Here is a 7,732-nt window from a genome sequence, read left to right on the forward strand (position 1 = left end):
TTTTTCGTATTTGGTATAGAATTATGGCATTTTTTAAATTTTTCGCAATTTTCGATATCGAAAAAGTGGGCGTAGTCATAGTCGGATTTCGTTCATTTTTCATACCAAGGTAAAGTGGGTTCAGATAAGTACGTGAACTGAGTTTAGTAAAGATATATCGATTTTTGCTCAAGTTATCGTGTTAACGGCCATGCGGAAGGACAGACGGAAGACTGTGTATAAAAACTGGGCGTGGCATCAACCGATTTCGCCCATTTTCACAGAAAACAGTTAACGCCATAAAATCTATGCCCCTACCAAATTTCAAAAGGATTGGTTAATTTTTGTTCGATTTATGGCATTAAAAGTATCCTAGACAAATTAAATGAAAAAGGGCGGAGCTACGCCCATTTTTAAATTTTCTTTTATTTTTGTATTTTGTTGCACCATATCATTACTGGAGTTGAATCTTGACATAATTTACTTATATACTGTAAAGATATTAAATTTTTTGTTAAAATTTTACTTTAAAAAAATTTTTTTTTTAAAAGTGGGCGTGGTCCTTCTCCGATTTTGCTAATTTTTATTAAGCGTACATACAGTAATAAGAGTAACGTTCCTGCCAAATTTCATCATGATATCTTCATCGACTGCCAAATTACGGCTTGCAAAAATTTTAAATTACCTTCTTTAAAAAGTGGGCGGTGCCACGCCCATTGTCCAAAATTTTACTAATTTTATATTTTGCGTCATAAGTTCAACTCATCTACCAAGTTTCGTTGCTTTATCTGTCTTTTGTAATGAATTATCGCACTTTTTCGATTTTTCGAAATTTTCGATATCGAAAAAGTGGGCGTGGTTATAGTCCGATATCGTTCATTTTAAATAGCGATCTGAGATGAGTGCTCAGGAACCTACATACCAAATTTCATCAAGATACCTCAAAATTTACTCAAGTTATCGTGTTAACGGACGGACGGACGGACGGACGGACATGGCTCAATCAAATTTTTTTTCGATCCTGATTATTTTGATATATGGAAGTCTATATCTATCTCGATTCCTTTATATATGTACAACCAACCGTTATCCAATCAAACTTAATATACTCTGTGAGCTCTGCTCAACTGAGTATAACAATTATGAATTTTATGTAAAAAATACCTAACATTTTTTCTAAGGTTGCGAATTTTTAAAGTGGTCATATAGACTCAAGTTGTGTGTCAAAAATAGGGATTTCAAATAACTGTCAAAATTTAAACCAAAAAAATCATACTGAAATAAATAATGCCACCTGCATAAAGAATATAACACCATGATCCCTATTACACAAATTATCGATAAAAATAAATTTTAAATTTTTTTATTTGTTTTATTTGCCCAAAAAATAATATTGATTTCTAATTTTTTGTCATACATTATTTCTTTGGTTTGGGATCTGTGTATATATCTCCATTGGTCCATATTTTTCTATTTACGTACGTAACTATACATATAGAGAACTTTTACTATATCAATAAAAATAATTATTATTTTTAGAGTAAAATCATCGTTATCTTGAGAGCGCAATAAAAAATTTTAATATTTTCCAAGCAAAAAAGAAACTCAAAAAATAACAAATAAAAAGAAATTTTAATAATATAACTTATAACCGTTAGGATCCCTGGTCAAGAATAACGCAATTAAAATTTATGGATGAGTATTTATATGTGCAATTCTTTAAGTGAATCATTGTCATATAGATACGAATAGATTATCCATGTAAAACCTTAATATACAGTAGGTAAGTATGTATGTAGCAATGAATAAAAGCGACGAGTATGAAACTAAGGGAACATTAAGAAATTAATGATCAGTGTTATGCAGAGTCTGAGAAATGAATGTAAAGAACAACAACAACAATATTAATGTGATTTAAAAAATATGGAATTGAATTAACATAAATAATAAGCGGAGTTATGACCAAAATTTTAACAAGTGAGAATGAGTATTATATAGAGTGTGAGAATTGAATGTAAAGAACAGCAAAAATAATATGAATCGAAATTAAAAAAAAATGGAATTGAATTAACATGACCAAATAGAGGAGGCATGATCAATGTGGAAATACAATGTTCAAATTTTAAAGTAAATCACTTTAACATTAAACGATGTGAATACTTATGTATGTTAAGTCAAAATTAACAGTATGTAAGATGTATCAATAAATAACTGCGGTATGCAACAAAGGTAATTAAAACAAGTAAGGAAGGCTAAGTTCGGGTGTAACCGAACATTACATACTCAGCTGAGAGCTTTGGAGACAAAATAAGGGAAAATCACCATTTAGCAAAATGAACCTAGGGTAACCCTGGAATGTATTTGTATGACATGGGTTTCAAATGGAAGGTATTAAAGAGTATTTTAAAAGGGAGTGGGCCATAGTTCTATAGGTGGGCGCCATTTCGGGATATCCATAAAGGTGGACCAGAGGTCACTCTAGAATGTGTTTGTACGATATGGGTATCAAATGAAAGGTGTTAATGAGTATTTTAAATGGGAGTGGGCCTTTGTTCTATAGGTGGACGCCTTTTCGAGATATCGCCATAAAGGTGGACCTGGGGTGACTCTAGAATATGTTTGTACGATATGGGTATCAATTGAAAGGTGTTAATGAGTATTTTAAAAGGGAGTGTGCCTCAGTTCTATAGGTGGACGCCTTTCCGAGATATCGCGATAAAGGTGGACCAGGGTGACTAGAATGCGTTTGCAAGATATGGGTATCAAATGAAAGGTGTTAATGATTATTTAAAACGTAGTGGGCCTTAGTTCTATAGGTCGACGCCTTTTCGAGATATCGCCATAAGGGTGGACCAGGGGTGACTCTAGAATATGCTTGTACGATATGGGTATCAAATTAAAGGTATTAATGAGGGTTTTAAAATGGAGTGTTCCTTAGTTGTATATGTGAAGGCGTTTTCGTCATATGTCGGGTACCGCTAATTTATTTATATATGTAATACCACGAACAGTGTTCCTGCCAAGATTCCAAGGGCTTTTGATTTCGCCCTGCAGAACTTTTTCATTTTCTTCTACTTAATATGGTAGGTGTCACACCCAGTTTACAAAGTTGTTTCTAAAGTTATATTTTGCGCCAATAAACCAATCCAATTACCATGTTTCATTTCTTTTTTCATATTTGGTATAGAATTATGGAATTTTTTCATTTTCGTAATTTTCGATATCGGAAAAGTGGGCGTGGTCATAGTCGGATTTCGGCCATTTTTTATACCAACATAAAGTGAGTTCAGATAAGTACGTGAACTAAGTTTAGTAAAGATATAGCAATTTTTGCCCAAGTTATCGTGTTAACGGCCGAGCAGAAGGACAGAAAGTCGACTGTGTATAAAATCTGGGCGTGGCTTCAACCGCTTTCGCCCATTTTCACAGAAAACGGTTAACGTTATAAAATCTATGCCGCTACCAAATTTCACAGGGATTGGTAAATTTTTGTTCGACTAATGGCATTAAAAGTATTCTAGACGAATTAAATGAAAAAGGGCGGAGCCACGCCCCTTTTAAATTTTCTTTTATTTTTGTATTTTGTTGCACCGTGTCATTACTGGAGTTGAATAATTTAATTAGAGTATATAATTTAATTATATACTGTAAAGATATTACATTTTTTGTTAAAATTTGACTTAAAATTTTTTTTAAGTGGGCGCGTTCGTCGTCCGATTTTGCTAATTTTTATTTAGCACACATATAGTAATACGAGTAACGTGCCTGCCAAATTTCATTATGATATCTTCAACGACTGCCAAATTACAGCTTGCAAAACTTTTAAATTACATTATTTTAAAAAAGGGCGGTGGCACGCCCATTGTTCAAAATTTTACTAATTTTCTATTTTGCGTCTTTAGGTCAACGCACCTACCAAGTTTAATCGCTTTATCCGTCTTTGGTAATGAATTATCGCACTTTTTCTGTTTTTCGAAATTTTCGATATCGAAGAAGTGGGCGTGGTTGTAGTCCGATTTCGTTCATTTTAAATAGCGATCTGAGATGAGCGCCCAGGAACCTACATACCAAATTTCATCAAGATACCTCAAAATTTACTCAAGTTATCGTGTTTACGGGCGGACGGACGGACGGACATGGCTAAATGAATTTCTTTTTTCGCCCAGATCATTTTGATATATAGAAGTCTATATCTATCTCGATTAGTTTATGCCGTTGCGGATAACCGTTGTGCGAACAAAGTTAATATACTCTGTGAGCTCTGCTCAGCTGAGTATAAATATTAAAGAAAGTGAGAATGAGTGTTATGCAGAGTGTGGGAATTTAATATGGAGAACAACACCAATAACGTGCATGAACGTAAGTATGCAACAAAAGTAACTATTAATAATTAAAAAAAATGAGAATGAGTATTATACAGAGAGTGAGAATTTAATGTAAAGAACAGCAGCAAGAATGTTAATCGAAATTAAAAAAAAAATGGAATTGACTTAACATGACCAATAAGAGGAGGTATGATCAAAATTTTAAGATTTGTCAAAGCAGAAATACGATCTTCTAAACGAAGTAAATATGTATCTTAAGTCAAAATTAACAGTATGTAAGACGTATCAATATATAACAGCGGTATGCAACAAAGGTAATTAAAAATAGTAAAGAAAGTGGGAATGAGTGTTATGCAGAGTGTGAGAATTTAATGTAGGTAACAACAAAAACAATATGAACGTAAGTATGCAACAAAAGTAATTATTAATTATTAAAAAAAAAGAGAATGAGTATTGTACAGAGTGTGAGAATTGAATGTAAAGAACAGCCACAATAATGTTAATCGAAATAAAAAAAAAATGGAATTGAATTAACATGACCAATAAGAGGATGTATGATCAAAATTTTAACATTTGTTAAAGCAGAAATACGATCTTCAAATGTTACATTAAACGAGGGAAATATGTATGTTAAATCAAATTTAACAGTATGTAAGATGTATCAATAAATAACAGCGGTATGCAACAAAGGTAACTAAAAATATTATATAATATTCAGCCCAATTCTAAACGAAAATTCCGTGCGAGTTTTTTCCCTTCTCCCATTCCTCGTATTCTAAATAAAAATTCCGTGAGAGTTTTTTCACTTCTCCCTTTCCTCGTATTCTGAACAATGTTCGAAAAAGCGGAAACCGGTTATGGGAGAAAAGTAGGTATTATGAATGTGAGTGAGAGGGAGATTTTTCCTTCATTATAAAGAAATTGTTCACTTGATAAGCTGAAAGGAACGCTTCATAAAAATGTAAGTAAACTGTATTTTTTTAATTGAAAATTACTTATTTTATTAGGTATGTAATAAATAAAATAATATTCTCTTATATTACTCTTGATTTCAGGTCTAAAAGTACAAATAAGCAACAGATAGAACTACTAATCGATTTGATGCAAAGTCATCCGGAAATTGCGCAAGGTTGTTTTAAAGGAGGCAAAGAAGCCTTACACAGATTTTGGCGTAAAGCTGAGGAAGAGCTGAACTCAGCCGGACCACCAGCAAAATGCATTGCAGAATGGAAAAATGTGCTTATTTTCATGAAAAAGTTGTATACATACAAGCTGACTAAAACTTATGTGTTCTAGGTGTGGGCTGATCAAAAAAAATACGTGCGTCAAAAAGCAGCGAACAACCATAAGAGTTCCAGAGGCACTGGCGGTGGCCCAAATAACGAATACAAGTTTTCCACAACAGAACGGGCAATATTTGAGTTGATCGGTATGAAGGAATCCGTGGAGGGAGTGGGAAATAAATTTGGACTGCCATCTAGGAAGAAGATATTGCAGCAAATTAATGGCAACATTCAAATTGAAGATGGAACTACAGTTAGGGAAAGTGGTGTTGTGGACGACATTGTCCAAGTGAGTGAATGTGAGTTAGCTAACGGATTTGAGGAATTGAGTGAGAATGTGGTAGGGATTGATTGTGAGGTATTGCATGATGACCCAGTTATTAGTGTTTGTGTGAATGAGAACCCCCAAATGCTTTTATTGAAAGGCCCACTTCCTCAAAAAGAGTGCCATCTAAGAGATCTTCCTCTGACATTCCTCAAGAAGAATTGTCAATTCAACGCGAGCTCTGTGATACCATAAAAGGTGCAGTGTCAGATTCCACTGATCAAAAAGAAAATATTAAAAAAATATATAGGGCGATTGACAAAATATATGCAATTAATAAAAAGCATTATAAGGAAATGGAAAAATTAAAAAGAGAGGAAATAGATGAATTGAAAAGACATAATTTAGTAATGGAAAATCTTATGCTCCGCCAGCTAGAAAAATAATAGAAAAATACCTAGTCGCATGACACTTGTATATAGCAAGCTACCTGAATTTGTGATTTTTTTAATAGTCCTTTTAATATTTACTAAAATATAAGACTAGTAAATTTTTTTAATATGAATTATTTTTTATTTTATTTCATAGTAGTATTAATATCAGTATTATACATGCTTACGTGAACTATTTTTATTTTGTAGACTATAATATTACTTAATTTAAGACTGTGTTATGACGAGCAAAAAAAAACTATTTGTGATATTTCTATTTTTTGTAAGAAAATGAGACTGAAACTCTTTAGTAGGAATTAAGTAAAATGTACTAAATTGTGATACCTGAATTTAAAGGCAGAAAAAATGAATTTAAAACAGAAAATAAAATATTAAACTCAAAGTATGTGTTTTCATTCCTTAAAATTTATAGCGAGCTTCCAATGTTGTTTCGTATGTTTTGCGCTGTGTTCAAATACTGAGGCGAAGTCAAGGGTATTAAATCTGGATTTCTGTTTTGAGTTGCCTGCTCTTCTGTGGATTGTACTTCTGTCATATCTGTGTATGCCTTGAAATGTATGCATATGTTGTGCAGCGCGCAGCACACGTTTACAATTTTTGCTGCTTTTTTTGGAGTGTAATGTAATTCTCTTGCACCAAGGAGACACCTCCATCGATTTTTGAGCACCCCATTGGTTCGTTCAATAATGTTGCGACACTTCGAATGGGCTTCATTAAATTTCATCTGTATAGAGCCTTCGTCGGGACTCCGACGTAGTGTCATAAGCCATGGTTCTAAAGGATACCCGGCATCACCTAGTTTAAAAAGTCTTATATCAATACAAATATTTACATTTTGAATATTTTATTATTACCCAGTAACCAAAAATTGGCTTCACGTTGCAAATACTGGTCTTCAAGGTGAGTTCTCAATTCACTCACATTCCAAATAAAGGAGTCATGCGAGGCACCGGGATGGGAAGCATCAACGTACCGAATTTTCAGCTCATCGTCACACATCTAAGAAAATACAATGCCATAGTCAAATATATTTCAATTGAACTATTATAAATAGCTTACCAACATTACATTTAAGCTGTAGTAGCCCTTCTTATTGCAGTAGAGATGCTTGTTTTCCGCGGGTGCGATGATACGGACATGAGTTCCATCAATGCAACCGATAACACTGGGAATCCCATGCTTCACGTAAAATGCACGTGAAATTCTTCTTCTTTCGTCGCTGCTCATTGGCGCACTTATCCATCTTTCGCACAGTTCACTTTCAAAGGTCTCAACGACTTCGTCCAGAACTTTGCTGAAGGTGGGTTGCGCTAAAGAAACGTCCACATCTTTTCCGATTCCTGTTTGATACCCACCTTCAGCAAAAAATCTTAAAACTGCACTCAGTTTCACAAGCGGCGATATCGCAAATTGTTTTTTGCGATGCCG

At 33.6% G+C, this 7,732-nt stretch overlaps 1 long non-coding RNA gene across 1 annotated transcript; it reads right to left on the reverse strand.

The window, feature by feature from the left end:
* Positions 1-6,432: 6,432 nt before the first annotated feature.
* On the reverse strand, positions 6,433-7,450 carry LOC137233960 (uncharacterized). Its single transcript, XR_010947621.1, has 3 exons — positions 7,364-7,450; positions 7,159-7,303; positions 6,433-7,099 (listed from the first exon to the last, which is right to left on the reverse strand). It is a non-coding gene; the product is annotated as an uncharacterized lncRNA (long non-coding RNA).
* Positions 7,451-7,732: the final 282 nt, after the last annotated feature.

The sequence above is a fragment of the Eurosta solidaginis genome, chromosome 5 (genome assembly GCF_040869045.1).
Source record: "Eurosta solidaginis isolate ZX-2024a chromosome 5, ASM4086904v1, whole genome shotgun sequence".
Classification (NCBI taxonomy): Eukaryota; Metazoa; Arthropoda; class Insecta; order Diptera; family Tephritidae; genus Eurosta; species Eurosta solidaginis.